This window comes from Balaenoptera physalus, assembly GCF_965194825.1.
Source record: "Balaenoptera physalus genome assembly, chromosome: 7".
Taxonomy (NCBI): domain Eukaryota; kingdom Metazoa; phylum Chordata; class Mammalia; order Artiodactyla; family Balaenopteridae; genus Balaenoptera; species Balaenoptera physalus.
This window is the reverse complement of record NC_138886.1, coordinates 77,377,443-77,388,383: the sequence shown is the minus strand read 5'-3', so window position 1 is coordinate 77,388,383 and position 10,941 is coordinate 77,377,443. Positions and strand designations below refer to the sequence as shown.

Below are 10,941 nucleotides of genomic sequence, written 5' to 3'. Positions count from 1 at the left end.
CTTCCAAACTTAATGCAAAACCACATTTGGTTTTTCTAGGAGTCCTAGAGTCTGTAGCCACTGCAGAATGTCTTTATGTGCTTTGGTGATCTTCTTGGCAGACACCTATCATGAGCTTGATGGTTGGTGTTGGCATGCTTCCAGGCAACTGTGTTATATGCTGGGAAGTCTTATATAGATGAATATAACTGTCCCATTACATTCTAGGAGACATAGCTTAAGTTCTCCTTGAAATATTGTACAAGATATCATATAGGCAGTCTATAACCTAAATCAGCCAGGGTGCTACTCCAAATATCGCCACAGGAGGCTGGAATGTAATTAAATACAATATCTAATTACTTAATGTGACATGAACTTGAAAAGAGGGGTAAACTACCTTTGTCAGTAAGGAGTTTCATGATTGCTCCCATACATTCTTGAAAAGTTCAAACCCCATGTGAGAGAAATGGGTGATATATAAACCACTTGTATGGCTGTTCTGGTGATTTATGCTTGGTTCAAGTTTGTTTCAGAAGAGGCAACATAATACAAACCACACAGATTCTAGCAGTTTCATAGCCATCTTTAATAACGTTATCTATTTTGCAATTTGCATTAAAGCTTCCATTTCAAAGATATGAAATTATTTTGCTGTTGCTACTATACGATTAAGAATAGGGAATTGAGTAACATCCAAAGTAAAATACAGCTTATGCAGAAATATCCAAAAAGTACTGAACATTCTGGCTAGTGATGGGGATCTTCCCAAAGCTCTCCTTACATTTAATCACACTTGGAGCCATGCCTACTTCCTGTTATCTCTTCTAGATCCTTATCACCTTGACTGTAAAAAGATAAACGTTTGCATCTTCAGCATTTTCATCCTTGAAAAATCAAGCAATTCCTGAAGACTCGATTATAGTAGCTCTGTAACTGTTGAGCTGATGGTGCTCTGAGATTATCTAAAAGGAAACATTTCTGTAATTATCTTCTCCAGTCTATCAGGCAGCCCTTGCCTCAGAAATGGGAATGAAGTCTCACCTTCCATGGATCTGAAGGTCAGAGAAGAAACATGAGTACAAGTCCAATGGACTGGATAGTACATTGGGTGCAGGGCCAGAAGGAAGAGTCCAAGGTGCTGAGGCCATCGCTGGGGCAGAGGGATTCAGAAGGCACAGCCTGGCGGCACCTCCAAGGTCCCTGCAGCTGCCATGTCAGCACTGAAACCTGCCCCTGCAGCCCAAGCCCCAGAGGTTTGGTTGCTGCCCATTTTCAACTAAAAATGTGTCCAGGAGATGAGCTTATGCTGAAGTATTTTGGCCTGAGCCATATGCCTCATTTTCAGAGTCAGGGAAGGTGTTTATTTTCCCCAAAACATGAATTCTTAGCAGAGAGAATCCTAAAATGAAAACCAGGACTGTTACCAAAAGACAAGGTAATAGATGAGAGGATAAAACAATTTATGCCAAAATGAGGAACTGATTTGCAATTGGACTGAATATAGAGTAGGGGATAATCATAAAACAGTTTTATTTTTCTCCTACCAGTGCCTGAAAACACACTCTGTATTATCTAGCTTATCTACCTCTGGAGAGCATCTTGGTCAGACCTCCATCCACTCTGTTACTATATCAGGGCACTCCAAGTCAAAGGTTCAACTTCAGCTCTTGATCTGCTCAGGCCTGATGATGGCTTGTAGACTTGCCTGTGGGAGAGGGAGGCATCATCTTGATTTTATTTTCTATTTAATTAAGTTTTCTACTCCTTCCCCCACCGTTCTTATGCTTCTGACCATCTGGAATTGGGAGCATTGGAAGAAGGTCTTGGAGGAAGAAAGGCAAATGCTTTATGTGTCTAGTTTGTTTGTTTGTTTGTTTAATGTGTCTCTGTTGCCCTTCATCATGGGCACCGTCGAAAAGTTGACTTTCTTTTTCAAAGTCCATTTTTGTGTTTGGGACATCGTTCTTCCCTGCTCCCCTGCAGGGATCTTCACACTGTCCTCTTCCTTGACTCTTTGACGTATCCCCTGCCCAATCACATACACCCTCTTCCATCTCTTGTCCGGCAAACAAGAGATGGCAGAAAAACCTAGCATCTTTTTGCTAAGCCTTTCACCTCATTGGCCAGCCCTCTTGGGTGAGTTGCTTTTAAGACGCCAAGGCTCTGATAGTACTTAGCCCTTGCTGAGTTTTCTTGCCATATCTGGCTATAATAAGATGACTCCAGCCAATCTTCTGTCTTCAAAATTATGCAGGCAGGAGATAGCCACTAACTTCTTGGTTGGCTTAAAACTCACATTTCTGGGATTTTGCATTTATTTAGAACTCTTTTGCATTTATCTCCAATGGCAGCATAAGGAACTAAGATTTGCAGCTCAACAAGCATCCAGTCCAGAAATAGGATGCCTTCCCTCCTTCTTGTAGGCAGCCCAAGTTTTGGGAGTGATTCTCTTGGGATCCCTTCACTCAGCTTTAGTTGATGGGGAGAGAAAGGAGCCTTCCCCTCCCCTACCTGGAAGGAGGGGAAAATTTACAACCTCTTATTCCTGTAAGTATCTTCCAAAGCAGGTTTTCTCAGTGAATCTCCGGTCTAATCTAAATATTGTTTGGAGATAAGTAGTGATAGTGCCTACACTGGTTGTAGCAGTCTTTTGAATGCAGAGGTTCATGCTACACATTCTCAGCTAAAGAGCTTTAGGCTAAATTTTGAGACAGTAGCAGTTTAAATAAGAAAAGTAGAATAGGGGATAAATTTTCTGATTTATTCTGCCACCCACTTAGTATTACAATAGCCAAACTAGAGAGCTTAATATTCTTTTCCCTACCATGCCCATTTTTCTATTGGCAGATTAAAATAAAAAGGTGGACCGAGAGAAGGCTAAAAGGAATGAGGAGTACTAAATATATAACTGCTCCTATTATCCTACCCGCTTAGATTCAAGACTCTTGGTTCATGAAAGGTTAACCACATTCTGTGATAGCAGTATAGAACATGTGTGATTCCCTTTTATCTAAAAATAGAGTTTTCTAAAGAATGTAGAACTATATTATTATTTTACTATTTAAGCCTGTGCTCAGTGAGATTCTAAAAGCCTGAGAACTTTCTCAACACAGGAAACATAAATCAAGGGCTTACATTTAATATCCCACAAAGCAGAAATAATCCTACACACAAAAAAAAAAAGAAAAAGAAAAGAAAAGAAAAAAGAAATAGAGAAAAAGCACTCTTATAGATGTAGTACATTAAGCAGATACACATAGTATTTCTCTTCAATGCGAGCCATTGAACGGGTGGGAACCATGATTTAATAAGCTTTGTTTTAAATCATCATTAGATAGAAGACACCAAAAGCAAATGTGCAATCTTATCAAATACAGCAACAGAATTTGAGCTTAGCCATTCAATACTAGAGGCACTGAAACTCATAGAATATAATTCCATTTTGATTATGTGCACAGATAAACCAATGTAAAATTGTTTTCAATTTATACAGATAAAATAGATTTTCTTTTAAGTGGAACTCATCCCAATGATGAAATAACATTTAAAAAAGGAGAGAAAGGGCTTCGCTGGTGGCGCAGTGGTTAAGAACCCGCCTGCCAATGCAGGGGACATGGGTTCGAGCCCTGATCCAGGAAGATCCCACATGCTGTGGAGCAACTAAGCCCGTGTGCCACAACTACTGAGCCTGTGCTCTATAGCCCGTGAGCCACAACTACTGAGCCCGTGTGCCACAACTACTGAAGCCCGGTTCCTAGAGCCTGTGCTCTACAACAAGAGAAGCCACTGCAATGAAAAGCCCGCGCACCGCAGCAAAGAGTAGCCCCTGCTCGCCGCAACTAGAGAAAGCCCGCATGCAACAACAAAGACCTAATGCAGCCAAAAATAAATAAATTAAATAAATAAACTTTTTTTAAAAAAGGAGAGAAAGATTTAAATACTATTATGCCTGAATAGAGGAACTAAATGTAATCTAATAAATTGTTTATTAAGAAGAAACTGGTAATTAAAATAAAATTCCAAACCAGATAGGCTTTTAAAATATTAGCTGCTTTTAAAATAGAGTGTGTCCTGGGAATATTGCATTCAGATATTTTTAATATTCAATTATTTTTTAAGATCATTGACTGTTATGACAAGAAAAATGATATGATTCACACTACAGTGTTTATGAAAATTAAAAATATAGTGATTACTGGAACACATCCTTTATTTTTATGGAGAAATTCATTATTCCGTAATGCATCTGGAATGCAAAAAAAAAAAGCTTTTTCTTTTTAATTAATTAAATCAAGGGTTGGAATTTCTTTACTTTGCTCAGTTTGTAGAGATGGGATAAGGCTCTTAAATTAAATGTCCCCAGAAATAGAAAAAGAGTTGAATTATCAGATAATCATAAAAACAAGCTCCAAAAAGAGATCGTACAGTTAATAGTCTAATCATTTTGACGAAGAGTGCACTTAATTCTTAACCACATTTCTACAGTGATGACAACTAATGGAAAAGCAATTACCGTGTTAGAATTATTCTTACACCTGCTGAGTCTGACCCTTTATGTTTCCATAGGGAATCCAATGGGGTTTGTGATAAATTGAGGTGGGTAAGTACACTAACTTTCTTTGTAGCTAATTGTATTGCCTCATTTACCAGCATCTAGCACAATAATTATCTGACCAAGCATTCTTTGTTATGAGCAATATGTACAAAATGTGGGCAATCAATAATAACTAGAAAACTGAGCTGGCAAAAAGAAATCATTATACATGAGTTGGAGTTATACTCAATTGCATAATAAAGTATTTCTACAAGAAAGCTTGTGTTAGTACAAAGTTCTGTACAAATATGAAGTTGTACTGTAGTGATAACATTTCAGAAAATCAGAAGAAAATGTATCATTATTGTTTAATGTTAAATAATAAAGCAACCCTCCCCATGTAATGATATGAGCTTTCAAACACATATGGAATCAATTCCTCCTTAACATTGTGTAGAACATTTCTTGAATAGTAACTGTTCCTAAAGAACAGTTCATAAGACAGAAAATCAGAAATCAAATGACCATATATATGGAATAAAAAAGACTTGCTTGCTCTCTCCTTTTTCTGTATTTCTGGGGGATCTGAGTGGGGATGAGGGTACCTATGTATGAAGCTTGAAAATGAAGAGAGGGATTTTCCATAATCCAGGCTGACTCCACCTTAGAATAGTAGATGTGAACTTTTGTAATAAATTAAAAGTAGGAAGGATAAAGTTATATTTTGTTAGCATAAGAACATAAACAATCATCCCAACCAATGTCATCAGGCAGTATGAAACTCATATTATTTGGGGGATATTTGACCCTATGACTAAACTCATTTTTATCCCCCTTATCCATTCATTGAGATTCTAAACTCTCCTGGAAAACATCCAAAACCAAGAAATAAAACAAGACAGATACCTAATAGAACAAAACGATTGACAGTCTCAAAAGCCTGGAGGGCAGGAAGCAAATTCCAGACCAAGATGCCTGGGGCAGCATGGGAAGAAAGAAGTGATTGGAAAGAGGGTGATTTGAGGTGCAGTGCCAACGATGGTGACTGTAAATCTGTCACGCCCACTGAGGAACAACTGGGCTGAGAAATAGGATATTTCTCTCATCCTTCACGTTTTCTACCCAAAGTGGATTCTTTTTAAACTGCACAAAGCAATGTGAAACTGAAACAATGAATAGTGAATGAATACTGAATAAATAAATAGAATAATGTATTTTTCTAGAATCTGTGTGTGACAGTATATTAAGAACTCTCACATTAAGGAATTACCTGTGATTGGAAACATAATTTATTCTTTTTCTCTTTCTATCCTTACAAAAGCAGCTCAAGGTTGTTCTTACTGGAACTCTTAGCACCAGTGTGTGTGTGTGTGTGTGTGTGTGTGTGTGTGTGTGTGTGTGTCTGTGTGCGCGCGCACATCAAGAGAATCAGGATGCCATAAACTATTGTCAAGTCACTTCACATGAATTATTCTCAGGCCATTCTTTCTCTCCCAAATCCACTGACTTGAGACTGTGCACAGCCTTTATTTACACCCCTAAAAACGTGAGGAAAGTCACCCTCCAGGAGCTGAACCAAAACCTAGTGAATCATCTGGAGACTGAGATATTGAATTAACTTCTGATTTTCTAGTTCAAAACATCTTTTATGATTTCATTTGGCCAGCTCCAAATGGCACATCAAACACTATACCTTTATTTTTACTTTAGCTTAGAAACCTTTTTTTTTTGTCAATTACTAGTCCGTGAGCTCTTTGTGAAATTGTTGGGTTAATGTTCTGATTACTTCACATATAATTCAGTGACTTTTTATGGCTGGAGAAGGGAAAAATAACCCTACTCAACAAAGGCTCATTTTTTTTTTTTTAGTGATTAGTTTTCACATGGCAGCATCCTTGAGTTATACCAAAACAAACAAACAAAAAAAAAGGTTTTTGTTTGTTAGTTTTGGAGTCTCATTCTTCTGTTAAAAATTTTAAAACTGTCAACATTAATTCATAATGCATATGAATCTATTATTGGTGAGTACCTGAACAGTCTCAGAGTATAAGACACCGCTAGCTCTGTCTCTGAAGAATCAGTTACCCGTGGTTAAGACAAGTACATTGGGGTCAAGTGAACCTGGATTCAAGTGAAAGTTTCACCATTAACTTCAAGTACAATGTTGGGTAAACTCTAAGCCTCATTTTTTTTTTCACTTCTAAAATGAGAATACAACATCAACCTTGTCAAGATGTTGTAAAAAGTCTTTTAATTAATTCCTCTGGTAACTTTCACAAGGTCACCTGCTCTTACTCCTACAGACTCTTAGCTCAAAACATCGTAAATAGAAAATGCTCTCCGAAAGAGTGTATATGAAGGGAAAGAAATTTAGTGCTTGAACTTGAGAGGTTGGTGATGGAATTTTTATATGTGTTTGTATTACCAGTTCTCTGGATTGTCTTTCTTCATTAAAACAGTTTCATTTCAATTATGTCTTAAAGCATTTCCTTAGAATTTCTAATCTAAGCCAGGCACGCTTTGCTAGCATCTAGCACTTATATTCATTTTTGCCTTTATTTTCTTCATTTTTTTGTGGAAACTTGGGAGCAGAAGGGGGATATTTGGGTGATATTACTCTGCCATGTTGAGCTAGAAGTCTCAATTTATTTTCTAAATTAGGTGACATATATCTGTCCATTTCCTTGGATTTTGAGTAGAGTTGTAATTTCAATTATTCCCTGCCCTTGAAAGCTATCAGAGTTTGCAAACAAGATGACAAGACTTCACAAAGAAGACCCTGTGTGGTAGGCTCCTACGTTTTATGAAATTTACCCACCTTGCCAGAAATAAATTGTGGGATTTTTTTTCAAAAATGGAATGCAATGCATATATAAGGATATACTTTAGCAGTTAAACCTCCAATTGATAAAATATGGATGTTTGATCATTAAAAGTTGAATGATGGACATGCATTCCAAGAGGAGATTTACCAGGTAAAAAACAAATCTTTAACGATAACAATAATAATATCAGTAGCCTTAATTATCGCTTCTTAATCAACTATACTCCAATAAAACTTTTTTTAAATTCCTCTCTTTAGTACTGGAATTCTATCCTTTCAGATTCTAATAAGTAATCAACATAATTGATCAGCAGTCCAAATTTCCATAAATGTATTTAATTAGCCTCATATGTCTAAGTCTTTGTGCTAGACAGTATGAAGAATATAAATAGGAAAGGATGTAGCTCTTGTGTGTATAGAGTTTACAGTCAAAGTCATAGAGCTGGGTATACCAAATGCAGTATTTCATAAAAGGAGGAGTTAATAAATACTGAATGCATATTTACTCCCAAAGCCATTGTTCTCTCTCTGTTTCACTGAAATGAATATAGGGGAAGAAATGAGCCAAGAGTTCATGGAAAATGAGCCAAATGCAATATGTAGAGATGCAAGACACAGAAGTGTGTAGAGAAATAGGTTGTATAAGTGTATCCGGGCAGGAATCTGAAGAACATTATAGAATTAGAGGGACACCTGCTGACTGTAGGACAATCAGGCTTGTCTTTGAACTGTTTCTAACTTCTAACTTCCTTCCCTGTGAAAGGGAATATACACTCTTTAAAAGATCAATGTTACACCTTAAATATACATATATGTAGTATTTGAGCTCTAGGAATAATACCCTAGTGTGCCATTTTATGCTGTAAGAGCCATAAATGTTTTGAACTTGACTCAGAGGTGAAAAGGCTCTCCAGAGAAGCTTTTAAATGTTCAGAGTTGAAGACCTATTTTTCCTCTCTCTAAAAGTGAACAAAAATCCCAAAGGAGAGAAACCAAAATAAATAAATCAGTAGGAGGGTGGGAAAAATAGTGGACCAGCTGGTAAGATGGTGTTAGGAACCTGGCAGTTTGATAAATTCAATTTTCTGAGCAGACACAAGAGAGAGTAAGAACAAAAGGAGCAGGCCAGGGAGAGCAAGCTTCAAGAGCTATTATAAAAAACATATAAGCAGAGGAGTGTTTATTATAAAACTAATGGAGCTTAATTTTAAAGGTTCTTTTTTTCTATTGTCTCCTTCCAGGGGCCTGGGAGGGTCTCTAACAATGTATTCATGTGATAATATATCTTGAAAATTTTACAAAGCAAAATAAGTTATTTTAACCAAAGTTATTTAAGATCACTGTCTCTTTCCTCTCCAATTTATGCTCTGTGACAGGTCCCTTCCTATCAATTCAGGCAGCTTCAGTATGGCCTCAATCGTTACTGGGATCTAGCTAGAGGCAGGCTGAGTTGCAGATTTTTATTTTAGAAGGATAGTATCTGATTCTCAGTCACTTCTTTGTAATCAGTTAACTTATTTCTAGCCCTCTTGGTGTAGCAGTTACATCCAGAATATTCAACAACCTATTGAACCAACTGAGTTTTGTTTCCAATTTTTTTAAATAATTTTTATTGGAGTATAGTTGATTTACAATGTTGTGTTAGCTTCAGGTGTACAGTAAACTGAATCAGTTATACATATACATATATCCACTCTTTTTTAGATTCTTTTCCCATATAGGTCATTACAGAGTATTGAGTAGAGTTCCCTGTGTTATACAATATGTCCTTATTAGTTATCTATTTTATATATAGTAGTGTGTATATCTCAATCCCATTCTCCCAATTTATCCCTCCCTCCCCACAATTCCCCCCTGGTAACCATAAGTTTGCTTTTGACATCTGTGACTCTATTTCTGTTTTGTAAATAAGTTCATTTGCACTATTATTTTTAGATTCCACATATAAGCGATATCATATGGTATTTGTCTTTCTCTGTCTGACTTACTTCACTCAATATGACAATCTCTAGATCTATCCATGTTGCTGCAAATGGCATTATTTCATTCTTTTTTATGGCCAAGTAATATTGTATTTATAATTTTATTTTATTTTGCTTGAAAAAGGTCCCCAGAATTGTATAAGCTTCATGACCCACAAAACCCTAGATGAAACATAATTTTTGTAATGGAGATGTTGATCACTGACTTGGAGGCAGAAAAGAGATCCCAAGAAATCCATGTGGTAAGTAAACTGATATAACATGAGAGTACTAATAACTGTGGGTTGGGAATGAGGAGACCTAATCTCCTGCCTCAGAACTGTTTAATAGTCATAATAATTTCATATAACAGGAATAATAATTTCATTTCTTCTGTAGTATCTGTAAAAAGGAAACGGTTAATCCAACTCATGATTCCCAAACACCAGTCCTTGAATTGGTAATAAAGTTTGAATTCATAATAACATTTTTAAGGACAACTCATTCATTCACACCTGACTAGAATGGTCATTGAACATCTACAATATGTCAGAGACTGCTAGGTACCAGGAACGCATGGACTCTGCCTTCCTGTAGCCGAGAGCCTAGTTTTATTGTTTTGTTTTGTTTTTTGTTGGTGGGGCTGGAGTGTGGAAACATTAAACAAATAATCACGGAAATCCATACAAAATTACATATTGTGTTTAAGTACTGTGACAATAATGTAGAAAGAGCCGCAGGAGTGTAAAATAATTAACTTCTGAAAGAGATCAGATAAGGCTTCTCTAAGAAAGTGTCATTTAAACTGAGATATGGATAAGCAGGAGGTAAGTAATGACAATGAGATTAACAGAGGAGACAGAGAGTTTATCGGGCAACTGGCAAATCACAAACACCATCCTGAAGCGGGACAGAAACACAGCTCAAGAGAGCAGTGGTCTCCACATTTTATTTTGATCATGTATAATCGGATTAAAAAATTTGACTACACTACAATATTTGTTTGTTATTTATTCATAAATAGTATACACACACTATTGTTTTTATATTTTGTGTATAATACAAAAATAACAAAAATATAAATGTTTAAATATTAACATGAATGGTACAGAAACCTTTCCACCATAGCACTGCTAATTTGTAATTTAATTAAGCACTGTTAATCAAGTGATGTGACTAGATTATGCACCTTTACTTTTGAAAATCTTGGCTTAATGCTTTTGTAATATAGTAATTAAAAGTCTTTGTTCTATGGCCAGTTTATTTTGATGACTAATTTTAATGGTTATTATAGCTTTAAAATGTAATAATCCACAAAAGAGCAAATCTAAATAAGAAAATTGCATGGTTAGCTAAACTTACCAAATTATGACTTCGGTTTTTCAACACATTAACCAAGTAAGCAAAAGTTTTTATTAAAAATTGCCCAGCAAATTACAATTTTTTGGCATCAGTGCTGGGCAAACTAATCAGAGTGTTTTTCAGTTTTTAACAAAGGAATCTGAAATCCACAGAATTCTTTATTAAAAAATTCTAAGAGATTAGAAAACCTTGTTTCCATGGACATGAAGTGTGCAGAGATGAGAACATTTATAGGTGATGCAATCACACAACTTTCAGCCTGTATATCATAATGACGG

General features: G+C 36.2%; 1 long non-coding RNA gene across 1 annotated transcript; it reads left to right on the top strand.

Moving 5' to 3' along the window:
- The first annotated feature begins 412 nt into the window (after positions 1-412).
- LOC309663591 lies at positions 413-9,894 on the top strand. The gene is made up of 2 exons (XR_014265361.1): positions 413-3,633; positions 3,692-9,894. It is a non-coding gene; the product is annotated as an uncharacterized lncRNA (long non-coding RNA).
- Positions 9,895-10,941: the final 1,047 nt, after the last annotated feature.